This window comes from Cibotium barometz, chromosome 64, assembly GCF_041138505.1.
Source record: "Cibotium barometz isolate CiBa-2024 chromosome 64, ASM4113850v1, whole genome shotgun sequence".
NCBI classification, from domain to species: domain Eukaryota; kingdom Viridiplantae; phylum Streptophyta; class Polypodiopsida; order Cyatheales; family Cibotiaceae; genus Cibotium; species Cibotium barometz.
Window position 1 is genome coordinate 17808024 of NC_141109.1, and position 18408 is coordinate 17826431.

General features: G+C 38.5%; 1 pseudogene; it reads right to left on the reverse strand.

Annotated features, from left to right (window-relative positions):
- Positions 1–17544: 17544 nt before the first annotated feature.
- Positions 17545–18078, reverse strand: LOC147603393 (caffeoylshikimate esterase-like; annotated as a pseudogene).
- Between the last annotated feature and the right edge of the window lie 330 nt (positions 18079–18408).

Consider the following 18408-nt stretch of genomic DNA (forward strand, 5'->3'; position numbering starts at 1 on the left):
CAAGCACACTTTCCACTCTTGGCATAACATTTTTGCTACCTATCACAAGGCACAATCTCTTGCACCCATTTTGCCCTTTCATTTTGGGTATATCTCTTCATTTACCAACTTGTCTCTTCTTGCAACGAGGTCTACATCACCATCAATATGGCCATTGTGGCTCCCCAATGAGCTCACAAGTTGTATGCTTCCCCTCTTTGCATACCAAATCTTCACAAGAGTGCTCTTCATAGGTTTCTTTCAAGAAACCCTAGGTGCATAACCAACTTGAAAGCCTTCAAAGGCTTCTACACAACTTGCTTATCTTCCGGTGAACAAACTGAACCAGCACATCCCCCCTTTTTGGTGTGCTCAAGATGGACTCTATCCTCAGCCGATGAAAATTTGTCCCTTGCTTAGACGAGCTTGCACCTCTTCATGTTAATTACCAAATTGCAATGAACCATGGGATTCACATATTCCATCACTTAACAACCCTTCTACAAATTGAGCATCATGTATGCTCAAACCAACACTTCATGATGCAAGGAAATCAAAAAACCAACCTTTTCTTGAGGCATAAACTGCTTCTTGTTGTTGGTAGCTTCTTTAAGGTTGTAGACTCCAAACATCTTCATGTTGTTGAAATCTCAGATTGTTGACTCCATGGGTAGCTTCTAAAACTCCAATGCAATCTAAATGTTGATAGAGTGTGCTTAATTTTTTCCATAATAAAGCCTCATAAACAAGAAAACTATACATGGATATGCACCATGATCAAAAGCCCATCTTAGCTTTGATACCATGTTAAAAAACCTAATATGGGATAGATCATGGCATTGTGTAACATAGATTAAACATAAACTATGGTGGATTGAACCATTCCAAGAAAGCCATTACTAGTAGAGAGAGAGAGAGAGAGTACCACACTCAACAATAATTATAAGGTCCCCAACCTAAAAAGGGGAATCCTTAAGATAGTATACTAAGCCTTTGAAAGAATTTCCTAGTCATCGACACCTCGACCGTGTAGAGATACGAGGATACTACTACTAGGTAAGACCTAGCTCTATCTCGCAGGGGAGTGTGGTCTCCTCAATAGTTTTAAAAATCGAATCACCCATAGTGATCGACCTATCTTGGGCAACCTCTATCCTTGATACTTAGAAGCATTGCCTTTTTTCCCATCTATACAAGGCACGACCATTGACCTAGTCCTCTAGAATAGAATTTCCCAAGGACTTTTTTACCTAGCGTAGTGCGATTGATTAGTTTTATTATAAAGCTACCCAACTAATCGAGTCCACCCGTCCATAGGATGGTGTCATCAGGTTGATCCACCCTCCCACTTTCCACTCAACTCACCAATCAATTTTATTTTCTAATTAATCCTACCACACCGTGTGACATATATAGACAAGTTCATTAATTATGAATTTTACATAGTGTTAATAAAAATAGTCACTTAACTTAAAACAATGAAACAACAATACTAGAAAACAAGGGACTTAATTAAAAAATAATTACAAAGGTCCAAATCCAACTTTAGCCAGATCCAGACTCTCTTATTCCATTTTTTATTCCGTCGATAATCTAGAATTCAACCTTCCATCTCCATAGACTAGGCAATCCCTACAGGACCATGCACCTTATATCGTTGGTAGCCTGAGAGTGCTCAAGCCGGCCTGTCGTCTTCTCAGGCTTTGTCATTTGATCCTCCCACTTCTCAGAGAGGGATGTCTACATGCTAGGGTGGACTTATTCACTACACTAGCCTAGGCTTATTCACTACACTAGCCTGGGCTCGCCTACACAAGCACAAGAACGGGGTTAGCATCAAGGCAGAGAGAAGATGTACATGTACTTTAATTTAAGCAAGATAGCAATGCAATAGTTTAACCAACCTTATAAGATACGAGAAACCACATTATGTTTTTGAGAAAGTACAATTCCACAAGAAATTTTTAGTTTAGATAATTATGGAAGCCTATATTCTTAAAACAAGGAAAAGTAGCATCCTTTATCTTTCTTAATTAATACTAAGATTAAGGATTAATACCAAAAAAATCTTCTATTTAGATGATTATCAAGCTAACTTGGCCATTTTCTCCATGAGGGACTCCCAAGGAAAAGAGCTGAGCATTCCCTCTTGTGTTGTCGTGTATGCTTCTCGAGGCAGTATTTTGGCATCTTTGAGGAGGAGCCATACTATCCACCTCTCGTAGTTCACGCAATCATGAACTCAATGATCGAAATGGATTGCAATTTGGAGTCAGTTTTCTCACTTTGTGAACAGAAGACTTACCAGAAACCACCTCTTAGAGCTAGAGTGTGCTTGCTTAAATTAGGTTTCTTTATATGGAAGAGGGGGGGGAGGGGCAAAAAGTAGAGTGTCTTGAAGTAGAGAGAAAGACTGGCTGGAAACAAGACTAGAGGGCTGGGAGGAGAAGAAGACTTCTCCCCTTAAGTCTATTCACACAAGAGGCGGAGGATACCCCCTCCACAACACAGGGGTGGGAGGCTACTCGGAGCGTGGTTGAAAAAGGGCTTGCTCAGAGGTTGGCTGCTACAGAGGGCTGTCGGGGAGAGCCTCCACTCAGAGAATCAGCTGTTGGGCAGCATAGAGGGCGGTGCTGGGGGGGTTGGGGGGGTTTATATAGGATTTGGTATGGGTACGGTTAAGGAAAGAGCAGAGGGGTGGAAAGGACGGTGTACGTGAAATTATGCCAGCCTATGGTTGCATGGTCCTGTAGAAAAGCGAGCTAAAGGTGGGGTACGCATGGGTCTTCCAAGGCAGTGGGGGTTGCATGGGTGTCCACGTGGCCGATGAGTGGAGACCGTACGCTAGGGTGGCCAGTTTTTGGTCCGTGTATGGGCACCCTAGTATGTGTATAGTCCAAGGTAAGGTCCTTTAATGCACGCTTCCCAAGGAGGCATCTATTGGAGCGAAGACCCCTTTTTTGGGATGCCACCCTTGATATGCATATCGACGCGTCCCAACAATTGCCGAAATGTTTTTTGGTGAAATTGTCCAAGGTGTTTTTCTTTACGTAGAGGCTTATTCCGGGGTCCATTTTGAATGTTGTAAAATTCTATATTATGGTATAATCATGTGCATTTTTAAAATTTGGACTCAAAATTTTAATATTCCAACTATATATAGCTCAATTATTAAAATGATGATTTTTACACTATAAAAAGGACCATAATTTTATCTATTAAATAGACATATATAATTACTAAAGATGGACATGTTACAATAATCTCTATTACATATGTTGTATGAACTATAAAATGAGAGGCTTCTAATATAGATAGCCTCAAACCCAAATATCCATACATGTGCACCTATGTGGCACTCTTATCCATCCACACACTCAAGATAATATCTAGCACCTCTAGGGTGGGTTCACATACTCAAGCCCAAGATTCACTCTCATACAATTTGCATTGCACATTCAACATTAATGAGCCCAAATGTGGAGGTTCGAATAGCCTTTTTAGGCATACTTGGGCAAAATATGAAAGCTCCTAAATATAGTATAATATATAGGTATAATATGGACTTTTAGATCCATGCTTAATAAAGTCCTTGATTTAGTTTTAAGGTAATTCAAAGTTGTAAAAGAGTTTTAGAGGAAGGTAAAAGATTCTTCAAGCCTTTGAATCAAATCTTTAATTTTTCATTTAATTTTGCCTTCCTCTTTTCTTCAATTTCTTCCAAAAATTGACCTAGCACATGCAATGATACCACTGAATTAATCAACCATTCAATGTAAAGTAATTGCAACAAATTCAATATAAACTAAGCTTGAAAATACCACAAAAAATAACAACACTTAGCTATGCATAACACTATCATACCCCCCTCATGTGTGTGGCCTATCACCACACAGGAGTAGTTTTGTAATTTTCATTCCAATAATAGGTCATATATTCCAATAATTTAAAAAATGTGCTTTTCTTTGCATGGCACTCTCTTTGTGACAAAAGAACAAGTCATATTTGGTAATTTTTATTCTAATATAATAGTTCACATATCCTCTAAAAATATAAAAAGTGTGATTTTCTTCTCATAGCACTCTCTTTGTGACATAAAAATCTCCATCTAGGTAATTGTGGAATCAATTTTTCAAACATATAAATTAATCAACCATATAATACAAAACAATTGCAATAAATACACCATAAACAAATAATATAAATAGCACATTGCAACGATCAATCCAACCAGGTCCCACATTGTTAGATGCAAAGGAGGAGGACTAAGTGGGAGGCAAAAGTTAGCTTTGCATGGGTCATCATAGTCACCATGTAACATTCTTTCTGCCCTCTATTCTTAAGCTCACATCCAAGCTCTTACTGAGGAGGAACATGACAAGCGCTTCAATTAGTGCTTTGCCATCTCCCGCTCGGTGTGTTAGGGATACCATTGGCCCCCTTGTCCTATTTCTTTTCATGGCGGATGCAATGAGGTTTTCTAGGGGCTACACGCCCTCCACATTAATAACACAAAAAAGTACTTAGCTCTGCATGATAGTATCAATGGGTGGCTGCAATCTTTCCCCTCGTGTGTGACCCACACATGAGTGTTTTTGTACTTTTCATTCCAATAATAGGCCATGGCCTCTAAAAATACAAGAAGTGTGGTTTTCTTTGCACAACATTCTCTTCTTGCCCAAAATAGAGAGCTCTATCAATATCAATTACTTGAATTTAGGGAAAAACAGAGAGTTCTATCAGTATCAATTACTTAAGGTTAGGAAAAACAGAGAGTTCTATTAGTATCAATTACTTAAGGCTAGGGAAAACTATTTTTATATGCTTTATCAAAGTTTAAATATTTCCCAAGGTTTATGCTTTCAAGTCTAAGCTTGTAAAAATAAATAAAGTGTTGTGCACAAAACTTGTTCAAAATTGTGATTGCCTCTGCAAATTTTAATGTGCACCTACCTCAATCTTCCAAGTCCTCCTTAGCTATAAAATATTCAACAAATAATTTGTAAACCCAACACATAATCCATAGGTAAACAAACTATTACCACACACATGTTCATCAAGTGTAAGTACTCAAGGAATTACCCTGTCTCACATATACAAAAAATTTGCAATAACTAGTGGAGGCCCCAAGCATACATCAATTTGCATCAAACATATTAATATTTATAATGGCATCCCTCATATATTAACATAATTTGGCATGATGTAAAAGAAATATAAACATCCTTAAATTTTTTAAGATGGTGTAATAATATTTTTAAGATGGCTTAAAAGCATCATCCTTTCTTGTGGCCCTTACCTCAGTCCATTCTATAAAATAGTCTATTGCACTCATGGTACTAGGATTGTGTTTGTTTATTAGCAACTAGGCAGGGCCTACAAGATCATAGACGTACTTGAAGAGTTGCAAGTAGTGACTTTACCTTCAAAGTGTCCCCCTAAAATTCTTGAGTGTGCTGCACATTTTCTTAGGACACTGTCTTTACCAAGTTGTATAGTTGTCCTTGATATGGTGTTGCTGCTAACTTAATAAGTCGATGCATCTTATCTTTGCTTAATAGATGATCCTTAGGAAAACTACATGCATGGTACCATGAAATCTCATTGCTCCATTTTGGCATAAGATCTATCTTAAATAGACAATCATCTAAGAGAGCATCATCAATGGTACCATGAAATCTCATTGCTCCATTTTGGCATAAGATCTATCTTAAATAGACAATCATCTAAGAGAGCATCATCAATGGTCATGGATGGCTTCCCAGTCTAGAAATTTTGACATAATATAGTCCACAAGAGCATTTTCGGTTCACGTGTTGGGTTTCCTTTCACATTGTGATCATAAATTCAACTTTCATCAACATGATCAATAATCTTGTGATGGTTCCTTGTGTCTTGTGATGCAACTTGTAATACATGGTTTATTTACAAGGTATAAAAAGGATTGCATGGTTTGTTTACAAGGTATAAAAAGGATTGATGATCTACAAAGAATTCAAATTTGTTGGCTAGAAGTTAATGCTAATACTGCTTTCCTTATCTTTTAGTAGTGGTGTAGTTCATCTCATTATCATTTAATTTATCATTTAGTTTTGAGCTGGCATCGTTTAGTTATGAGAGGTAGCAAAACTCATAGGGTAGTCTAATTTGTATTTTACCCCAATAGCAAAATTAGACACATCTATATGTACATGAAAAAGCATGGGTGGTCCCAAAGTTGGCGCACTAGTAAGTGTCACCATATGCTTATTGACATCCACTGATCCACTACTAAAAGACTATAAGTAACATGTTGGTAATTTCTTCATAGATTCATATATAATGTACCTTTAGTGATACTAAAATGGCCATGAATATTTCTACTCCCTTGTGATTAGTTTGAGGTGATAATTCCAAAATCAATCTCACTTTTGAGGTGGTAATTCTAAAATCAATCTCACCTTGTAATTAGTTTGAGGTGGTAATTCCAATTTCCTAATTTATAATTATTTAATATTTTATGATTCATCTAGTAGGCCCTTTGCCTCGATGTCATGATCCTTTTATGATGATGGGAATGGTATGCTGCACCACTTTAGGTGGTACTCTATTTAATTCTATCTATTTCCAAGAAAATAAATCCATGAACTCTTTAAGTAAAGTTATGAATTCATTCTCCTCTTTGGGTTCAAGTCCTTAGCAATGAACACTAGTTTGGGATCCTAACAAGGTTCAGTAATGTCTACCTCTTTGACCTCCATAGTCCATCATAAGATGTTCCTTCTATTCCCTCCTTGAGATATTATGCTCCAAGGTATAGATGACAATCCTAAGGTATGGTTCCTTCTTGTCCTTCATTGAAATATTGTTCTCTAAGGTATAAACGACAATCCTTAGTTATGGTTCCTTCTTGTCCTTCCTTGAGGTATTGTGCTCTAAGGTGTTTCATTAATGTCATATTACTTGAGATGATCTCGAACTTGTCTAAGATCAATATCTTTGTCATCTTGGTTATCCTTCTAAGTCATGAACCTCTTGGCTTCTCTCATGACTTCTGCCAAGGCTCCTCGTGCTTTTAGATCTAGCAAACTAAGTTTGAGACTTTAACTATGGCATATCCATCACTTCTTTCTTTCCTCCTATCAAAGTAACTTGGCTCAACTCTACTCCCTATTTCTTGTAGAAATCCTTGTGTACATCACTAGATTCAATGTATCTCACCATATGTTGGTGTTCTCTCTTCACAAGATATCATCACAAGATATCACCTCCTTGTAACACGGACTCATAGCTGTCATTCTCTAAACTCTCTCTCACCAAGCATAGAAAGGCACATGTACTAGGAGCAACCAAGTATCTCACTCTCTACACTCTCTCTCTCTCACCAGGCATAGAAAGGTACATGTACTAGGAGCAACCAAGTATCTCCTCTCAACTCTCTCTCTCACTCACACACACATATACTCAAGAGTAGGAGCAAGGAGATAGAAAAAACTCACTTAGAAAAAAGGGGAAGTATGCCATTTTATTATGCGAAAGGGTTATATTTGGGCACCCAAAACTAAAAAACCTACTAGCTAGCTTAGTAATTGGCTAGCTCTTCTCAAAAATCTCTGCAACTTGTATAGTGTCTCTTCATGACCTTATCGATACTCTTGTGTGTGTAGAAGAGAGTGCTTTTGTTAATCTCAAAAAATGGGGTTAACATCCCCCCTACTACCTAATGTAAGTTCCATTCTCATAACTTTGCTATGGCCTAAAAACCTTGTCGCCAAGCTTGAATCTATAATGGTTTGTTCTTATGTTCTTCAAAAGTAACCATGTGGGGTTCAAAAAGATGTATCTATCATGTCTTCAAATGTGATAGACATGTAGCCTAGTAAGCATCAAATATGATGAGCCCATGTTCATGTCAAAGCATAAGATAGATCTCATTTATCATAATTCTCTACAACCTCCTTTTTCTATTCGAGAAGTACCACAATCAATTTCATAAATCTACATGATGCTACAATCACTGGATTGGGTATTCTTTACCAGGCTTGTATCTACAAGAGAAGACACTATCGTTAGCTCTCTATGTTGATCAAATAATTGAAAGTTATAACAAACATGAGAGTCCTTCCTTTGTATAGTGGGCGAATGCTACTAGTGTGAACTCCTTTTTATTGCAATGTATACAAGATCCACTTATAGTAGTGTCAGAGACGTTCATATATATATCTACCCATATTTTTAAATGGTGAGAAATTATTTCGACCATTCCATTTGTACATAAAACTCCTCACTAGGGTTCACATCCGTTGTTTCTATCTTTGACTATCCCCCCTGGAACGTACAAGATGTTTCTTCTTCCATCTTATGTAGCTATAGGTAGTTATATATGTTACCATTTTCATTTCCTAGCAAGTCTTGTAGCTATAAATTGGTAAGCTTAGGATTGACTTTTATGTTTTCCCACAGCATACCTTCCTTTGCCATGGGCATAAGCTCCTCCCACTTTGAAATGGGGAGCCTTATTGGATATGGCGTGTATGAAAATTTCCTAGGGATTGTATTACCTGCTTTTGGAAAAATTCTAGTTGTGGGGTAAAATGGCATTATCTGCATTAAAAATTTAAAAAGTAGTTTTCACTATAGCATTGGATTTCCAATTTGGATTAATTATTCATAATCTACAATAGGAAACTCCTCCAAAACATCTTTGTCAGCATAACCTATTGGTAGAGAAATAGAAGGTGGGCATGTTAACTCTATAAAGGTGCTCGCTATCGGCCTTGCTTTGGTGGGGGTGACTCCTTGAAGGCAAGAGTGTTAGTAGGAAAATCAAAGTGGAGAGAAGAAGACTACATTAGTAGGATGGTCATTTATATTTTTAAGGGGTGGGTTAGTGTGAAGGAAGGAGATAGTGGAGTCTAGAAGAAGACTCTACATTAGTAGGTTGGTCATTTATATTGTTAGGGGTAGATTAGTGAAGAGAATAAGACTCTACATTAGTAGGGTAGTCATTTATATTGTTAGGGGTGGGTTAGTGTGAAGGAAGGAGTTTGGATGTAAGAGGAAAATTAAGAGAATAAGTATAGTAACAGAAATTATCCTCCTCCCTACCTCCTTTAGATGTGGATGGTGGTGGGAGATTAGTGGTACTAATAAATATATATATCTCTATTAGTGGTACTAATAAATATTTATTAGTGGTACTAATAAATATATATATCTCTATTTTTGTTAGATATTTATGGTAGTGCTACAGTGAGGCCATGAACCGATGCCATGGGCACTTTTGTTTCGCTAGGTTTTTTCCCATGGCCATCATCTAGGTGTGAATAGACACCTTAGGGTCAGCTAGTATATAAGCAACCTCATCTATTGTTTAGGGTTTTTTCTCATTTGGAAAGGTAATTGGTTACTATTCAAGCTCATTCCCCAAGGCAGAATCCATTAAGCCATACCACATGGCCAAACTAATGCAAAGCTTCAATGGAGATGGGTATCCCGTCCAACACATAGAAACCCTTGAGTCCATTTTTGAAAAATGTGGACACATTGATGGGATCACTATGATATGTTTCTTTTTCCCTCATGCTCGGTGGGAAGGCACATCAATGGTATAGGATAAGGTCAATTTTACTCGGTGTAAAAATGTCTTTGTATTTTAAGCTTTGCCTAGAAGTAGTGACAAGTGGGAGCCAATGGCACAACTCTATAACATTAAGTAGTAAGAGCATGATTCAACAATGAGGGATTATGTCTCTCATCTTAAGTGAAAGATCCCTGCCCCCTCCGCGCAATGAATTCGGGGGTGCTAATAGCGGAAGTAGCACTTCTTGCGCAGGGCAGAGTCTCTCACTCAGGGCCTCGCGCCCGGATGTCCGAATAAGAGACTAATCCCTCGGTTCTTCCAAAACCGAACTCAAAAAAACTTCCCTCGCCTGGAAAGCACGAGCGATTTCTTTAAGATATTTTTATTCTAACATAGTCAAGGTCATCACTAACCAAACTGATCCAACCAAACCCATAAGTTACATGGTCAGATCAAGGAAAAGACTTGTACTTGGATCATAGAGACCAACATTTTTTTCCTCATCGAGAGGCATAGCCGTTGATTCTTTTCCATAGAACAAGGACTGTCCGAAACTTACTTCATCTATCGTACCATAACAGAATTGAGTCTCATTTTAGGAATCCATCAGTCCAGCCTAACCCCATCCAGTCCCATGGGTTAGCCAACCGCCCAACCACTATAGTGATAGAATCCGTTTAGGAATTTGGTTATGTTTTGTCTTGGGTACCAAGAAAAAGATTTCCCAGGCTCCCTAGCCGGCGCTTCATGCAAACTTCAAGAAGATAGTCACACCACTTACACACCTAATATGAAATTGCATGTTTCACAGATTTAGCTAACTTTAAAATAAATTTTTAATGAAATCATAATATCACTGATCATAATCCTCCAAAATATGCGGTTGAATTCTAGTTTCCAATCATTCTTTCATTGGTGTACCTATGGCATCATTGGCAACCGGAACGCTCACCACCTGTCCACTCAGGGGCCTTTTCAATAGTTCCTAGCTCATAGTACCCGAAAATATATTCACTTATAAAAATCCAGATGGACTCTCCATTGAAGATCAGCAAGATCAACCAACAGATCCATATAAAAGAGCCATGGACTCATCCGTTGAGGACCAGCAAGGTCAATCAACCAAATCCATGCCTGAATTCAGAAAACAACTCTTACTCCTTGTTCCAATATCTTCCTCGACACACGCGTGGGTATCTTCGACGACCCAGAGCCCGAGCACCGTATGGTCAGCACCCTCTAGGATCCTTCGCAGGTCACCTAGCGCTTCACTTTGTGTAAGCTTCAAGAAAGGCTCACAATGAATAGTTTTTTCCATGCTATGAGATCCTAAAATGCATGACTATGTGCTCTTATCAAAACCAACCACATTGGATACATGTTACAAATTGGCCCCATTGAATTTGAGGATAACATGTTAGAATTACCTAGCCTAAGGAAAATAAGACTCCATCTTTAGTTGCATCATTCTCAAATGTTAAGTCGTCATACACGAGGGAAAGGTAGGAAAAAATGTGATTGTTGATAAACTAATATCGACCATTATTATAAAGGTCAAATCTAAAGGAGGTGAGGAAACCTTCCACCAATCCACACCTTTACCCAAGGAGAGAGTTAGTCGGTGTTCACCTTTACCCAAGGAGAGAGTTAGTCGGTGTTCAGTATGTAGACAAAATCATACAAGCAATGAATGCTCGCATGTGCAACCTAGACCATTTTCCTATTATGCACATTGCAAATGTCTTGGAGATCTTGACATCCATGTGTGGATATGATTCTCAATGGTTAGTACAAATATTGGTAGCTAGAGTGGCTCTAGCCTTATCGCCCCTGCCAGCCCCCCAATAATGGTAGTACTAGACCTACACCTATGCTAGGACAAGGTTATGCATGAGGAATGTATAGGGTGCATGATCTGCCCTTATTGCCACCTATCCTACCACCAAAACCACCTCCAACAAAGATTACTATGACTAATCAAGTTTTGGTTGAGGAACCAAAGAAATTAAATATTTGCATGAGGGTTAGCTTAATCATGACTATTACTAGGAGCTATGATATTATGCTCGATTTCTATGTTATGCAAGGAGTGATGCCAGTACCCATAGAAGTTAAGTCAAGGAAGACTCGCCTCTCTTCTTGAGTCGTGACTCGTGCTAGAAAAAGATAGCATCCTCATCCTTATTGTGATGTGTACACTAATAATTTTCAAATTTGATAATAACTCATGATATGCCTGCTCGATGTTGAAAATAATTGGTGATCGGAGGTTTGCATAGAAATTGTAAAGTTTAAAAAAATTATCCATTTCTAATAAACTATCCTCAACCTTTCCTAAATTTATGAGAAACCAAAAAATTAAGTATTTCTTTCCCAAAATGAGCAGCTATAGCATGAATTTTACTATTTGCATATATATATATATATATATATATATATATATATATATATATATATATAGAGAGAGAGAGAGAGAGAGAGAGAGAGAGAGAGAGAGATAGATAGATAGATAGATAGATAGATAGATAGATTTCTATCTATCTATCTATCTATCTATCTATCTATATCTATATATATATATATCTATATCTATATATATATATATATATATATATAGAGAGAGAGAGAGAGAGAGAGAGGAATGGGAAGGGAAACTAAAGCTGAAATTAAAAAGCCTTTAAGAAACAATATGCGTTTAAGTCAATACAAAAGTATTGACTTAAAAAAATAATATGTGCGTTTAAGTCAATAAAAAAGTATTGACCAAGTTTTTAAAAAAGCAAGGTGGTGCACGTACCCCTCCCCCTGCCATCTCTCCACCTCCACGTACACCCCTTATAGACCCCTCCTATATAGGTGGCCGCAACACACCTATCGCCCATGCAGCTAGCCCAGATGGTGCCCCCACCTGGATGCACTTGTCCCTCTACCAGCACTCCCTCTGTGTGTAGGCATCCCGTCCCCACACCTATATAAACTCCCCCTCCCCTCCCCCTCTAGGAGGTATCATTCAAGTAGAGGCTAGGCTCTAGGTCTATAACATGTCCTATAACTCTTCTCCCCCGTGTGAATAGACTTAAAGTCACCCTCTTAGCCTCTCCTAGCCAAGGCTAGCCATACCCAAGCCTCACTCTCGCTTCCCCTTGAGAGCTCTCCGGCTAAGGACACCCTCTCCAAAAGGCCCTCCTATGTGAAGAGACTTAAAGGTGAGCTTAGACTTTGTTCTCATTAGGATTTCATACAAGATTTTGGAAGCCCAAACAATGTTCATTTCCAAATCTGTCTGATCCAATGGAATCCTCCCTCTCTCCTAGTGATCCTTATCATTTCGCATCCACCCTACTCTCTTTCTATTCTCTGCAAATAAAGGCACCACTATGGCACCAAAACACAATGGAATTGAGAAACCGCACGACATTTAAGGCAGAAATGAGAAAGCATGCATCCCTGCAAATGACTTTGCTCCTTGTGAGACGAATCATCAACAAGCAAACGATAACTAGGTTGGCCATATTTTTAATTTGTTCAAAGCAACTTCCTCCTTTTGACTCATAAAGTTAAGATTCCTAGGCTTAGCTAGATTGCATTCATATAATGATTACATTTAGCATTATAGAAGCATCGCACCTCTCTTTCAAGTTAAGTGGCCTGGTGTTTTACTTATAAGGTTATGCCCTTTAGGCTAACAAATTACCCTACAACCTTTCAGAGGTTTATGAATTTTGTATTTGAGCCCTATCTAGGGTCCTTCAGCAAAGTGTTTATTGATGATTTTTGTATGTACAGTGGTGGCAGATGGATTCATTGTGAGAAGTTGAGGTTGGATCTGAAGAGACTGGATGATCTGCGTGGTCAGCTAAACCCTGATAAATGTCATTTTTCTCAAGCTGAAGTAACTTTGCTTGGTTATGTGGTTTCAGAGAATCGAATTGAAGTTGATCCTGAAAAGGTGAAGGCTTTGCTCTTATTGGAAGCTCCTCAAAATGTGAAGCAACTAACTTTTACCCACAAGGTAAGATATCTTGCCATGTTCATCTTTCTTTTGTCTCAGGCTTTATATCCATTACAACAGGCATCCTAAAGGGATCCCTTTAGTTGGCAAGACAAGGAGTAAGAGGCCTTTATGCAAGTCAAGGAGATCCTGAGTACTTTGCCAGTAGTCATGTCTCCTGATTGGAACAAAGAATTTTTTGTGAACCCTAGTGTGGGTGAGGATGTTGTAGGAGCAGTACTGTTGCAGCAAGGGAAGGAACACTCTTATATGAGGCCTATAAATTTTGTTAGTAGGACAAAGGCACAAGGGGAGAGGACTTATTCTGAAGCAAAACAGGTGATGGTGGCTATGGTATTTGCTCTCAGGAAATTTAGATCATACTTATTCCCAAAGCCTTTTACAATTCTTACCCATTATTCTTTGCTTCCTCATCTAATTTAGTTTGACATTCCTTATAAGAGATTGTCTAAGTGGTTGATTGAGCTGCAAGAGTTTCAATTTACATGTATGGTGGAGGACAACGCAAGGGCTACACTAGTTGATATTCTAACATATAGGCAGAATCCAGTGGTGCTGAAGGAGGAAATGGTGAAAAAGAAGAAGGTGCCTAGATGGAAAGGACCCTAAAATAGGGCTGTCAGATGCTTTCACATTGTTTTTTTTATGGGGCTTTCAAGAGAATCTTAGGAGTGGCCAGTGGAGGAATAGTTTTATTGGATCCAAAGGGTAAGGAAGTATTTCAAGAAGGAATTAAATTGCAAGTATATACCAGTAATAAAGCTGAATATGCCATTTTGGAGTATGGTCTTCAATAATGTATCAAGAAAGGAATCAGAAGACTTATCATTAAAGAAGATAGCTTATTGATCATTAGACAGATTCAGGCTGTTTAGAAAGCCAAGAACTCCAGAATGAAAGAATGGAATTTTCAGATTAAGAGGATGGGGCTTTCAAGAGAATCTTAGGAGTGGCCAATGGAGGAATAGTTTTATTGGATCCAGAGGGTAAGGAAGTACTTCAAGAAGGAATTAAATTGCAAGTATATACCAGTAATGAAGTTGAATATGCCATTTTGGAGTATGGTCTTCAATAATGTATCAAGAAAGGAATCAGAAGACTTATCATTAAAGAAGATAGCTTATTGATCATTAGACAGCTTCAAGCTATTTAGAAAGCCAAGAACTCCAGAATGAAAGAATGGAATTTTCAAATTAAGAGGATGCTACATAGATTCTAGGAAGTCCAAATTCAGCATGTGAAGAGAGAGTTCAATCAAGCTGCAAGATGCTTTAGCAATGGAGGGGTTGGGCAAGAAACTAGAAGTACATGCCATCACTGTAGCCCATCCTAGATATATTGGAAGAGACAATTTACAAGACATTGAAGATTTCTTGCACACAAGTCTTGTACCTGTTGTAGATTGTTTTAAAAGGTAGAAATATGGTTTTATAAGAAAGGCTTTACAGTACACTATTCTGAATGATCAATTGTATATGAAAGGCAAGGACCTAATTTTAAGGAGAGTGCCAAATAGGAAAGATATCCTTGCTATTATGGCCTCATGCCATGAAGGAGTCTATGGAGGGCATTTTGCCTTGAAGATGACATTAAGGAAGGTTTTGACTATTGGATATGTTTGGCCCAGCTTGAGAAGAGATGTTTATCACTAGTGCAAGAGCTGTGAGCCCTATTAGAAACAAGGCAGAAAGATGTTGCATTATGAGTTGAGAAAGACTATTGTAGCATATGGGGCTTTTGAAAGTGGGGATTGAATGCAATTGGTCTTCTGCCCCACTATTGCTAGGGGCAAGACCTATATTTTGAGTGGAGTGGACTATCTGACCAAATGGGTTGAAGCAAGATGTGTGAAACAAATAAGGGGTTGCCAAATTTGTTTTTGAAGATATATGTGCCAGATTTGGTATGCCATTGGAGCTGTTGACATACCAGGCACCTAGATTTAGGGGACAGATTGTACAGGAGCTCATGCAGAAGTTACATATCACACATAGGTATTCTACTCCCTTACTATCTAGAATGTAATGGGCTAGTATAGAGATTCAATGGAGATTTGTGCACAATGCAAAGTTTTTGAAAGAGTATCCCAAGCAGTGGAATTTGCATGTTGCCTTAGCACTATGGGCTTACAGGATAGCTATCAAATCAGCTATTGAATTTTTAGCTTACCATCTTGTTTTTGGAAAGGAGGCTATGTTGCCCATTGAAATTGAGATTCCCAATTTACAATTTCTTCTGAAGCATCAAGAAAGGGGTTTAGATGAATATGCAAAGAGGTTGCTGGATCTTCAGAAGTTATAGTTAGCTAGAGAGGAAGCCTTGGACCATTATATCCAGTTAAGCAATCAGAGAGCCTAGCAGTTCAATGAGATTGTCAAAGAAAAAGGTATCAAAAAAGGAGATTTGTTGCTTAGGTACAATAACAGATTGTCAAAGAAAAAGGTATCAAAAAAGGAGATTTGTTGCTTAGGTACAATAACAGATTGGACAACACCTTTCAGACTAAGTTCCAGATTGGGAGGGTCCTTTCAAGGTAGTACATGTATATGAAAATGGTACCTACTATCAGCTCGTTGACTTGGATAACCAGTTGCATTCTAGAAGAGTTAATGGTTACAAGTTAAAGCCATATTGGAGCAGAATTATGAGAATCCAGAAAGATTCACAAATGTTGGATGCAAGTGGCACAAGAAGCTAGAGAATGGCCCTAGTTTTGAACTTCAGCATGGCTAGGATGGTTCATAGCAAGTGATCAAGGCCATAATAGAATATTAAGAAAATCATAATATAAAATTAAGAGAGGTTAATCAATGATACAATGATTAAGACACAAACTCAATAATCTCCTCATATTCGCTTGATCCAAGTACATGCTTATATAGCTCTCATCCACATGCTCCGTGCACCTTGTGCACCCATGCACTTTCCATGTACCTACTTTTTGTCCATTGAATCCCTTTTACATTCATCCATTCACATGCCCAAATATCCTTAGCCTTCATCCATTCCTATTTCATATCATTCTAGGCTTTATCTACCTTGCTCCCACATACATGTGCCCCATACATGACATGACGGGCACTATATTTCAACACCCCTCCTTAGTTTCCAAATGGGTCTCATCCCAAGAAGGTAATGTGACATACATAGACATGACATTTGCCCCCCCTTAATGGAGATAAATATATAAATCACTTAGCCCACATTATAGGTGGTGAAGGAGGTGATTACAACAACATGACATGACATCATGGCCACAAACATAGACATCATCACATCCACATACATATGGGCACATCTTCACCAAGGGTTTCCCGATCCCAAGGTTGACATACATTAACATAAACATTGTTGACATCCATCCTAGTATCACAATGACATCAACATCCATTTATCATATATCATGGTACCACCATCATAACATCATAGGCATAGACATGTCCTACATCTTGACATAAGCTTTCATGGAAACATACATTGAAGCATTACATACATTGCTTCACCACACCATGACATACTGAACCATCATCCTTGAACCATATAAGCATTGCATAGCCTCTTCACCCATGGCTTCATTGGAAAACATCCATTGATCATCATCATCACATAGAATCCTTAACATCTTCATGAATTTGACTTCAATGGTATAGACATAAGCACCGACATAGCATGGCATGTCATCCATGAAATGACATCCATCATCATAAAAAGTTGCATCATACATTATATTTATTTTGATAGCTCCATGTGAATCATCTCTTATGGGGGGCGTTCTTTTATGCCACACCTATTAGGAATTTTATTTTTTTGAAGAAATCTTATCTTTTTTTACTAATGGCAAAAAAAAAGAGCGTTGAACTGGACATTGATGATCATGCTTATTGGGACGTCATTGCTTGAAGATGAATTCTACACCTGCGCTTGAAGATGAATTCTACACCTGCGCTTGTGTTATTGCCTTTCAAATCATCCCATCAACCTCTTCCTTCAGCTAATTGGTAGCAACGGCAAGGCTTAAGAGGTGCTGGCATTTTTTAGAAATAGCACACATGGCCCCATTGAGGATGATGCCATCCCAATCTTCAGGTTGTTTGAAGTGGATCAAAAGGGCGATGGCACCAACGAGGGACTCACCTAAGATGAAGAAGAGGTTGCTGAATTGAATGCAATTATTGATGTCAGGGTTGGTGTCGGAGATGTGGACATGGAAGCTATTGGATTTTTTGGGACCCTGGTAATCAAGGGCGTGAATAGAGAAGCCTCTCTCTATTATACTGATGACTCTGAGCTCGATGCTCCAGCGACTGTCTTCTATGAAGGCATGGAGGACCAACACAGTGCCTTTGATGGCTCTCCCTTCCAACGTCACTGACTCCCATGACTATGTGAAAATGCGCATCCCCCTACTCTTGGTCATGAACTCCTTGGAGTGCGTAATGCCATGCTTCTCATAGAAATTCTTTGCAGATAGGCTCATTCCAAACAGACTCTCAGAATTGGAATCCTCTACTGAATGAGGTGACATCTTTCCCCACTCCACCTTCAAGCCTTACAAGTTCCACTATCTCTCTCTCTAATCCTAACCATAATCACATACTATAGCCATTCCTAGTGGCTCTAATACCATGTTGAATTTCAGCATGGCTAGGGTGGCTCTCTCATAGCAAGTGATCAAGGCCATAATAGAATACTATGAAAATTCTAATGCAAGATTAAGATATAGGTTAATCAATGATACATTTATTAAGACATAAAACCAATAATATCCTCATATTATCTTGATCCAAGTACATGCATGTATAGCTCGCATAGAGCTCTCAATCGACATGCTCCATGCACCCTAGTTCCATCCTTG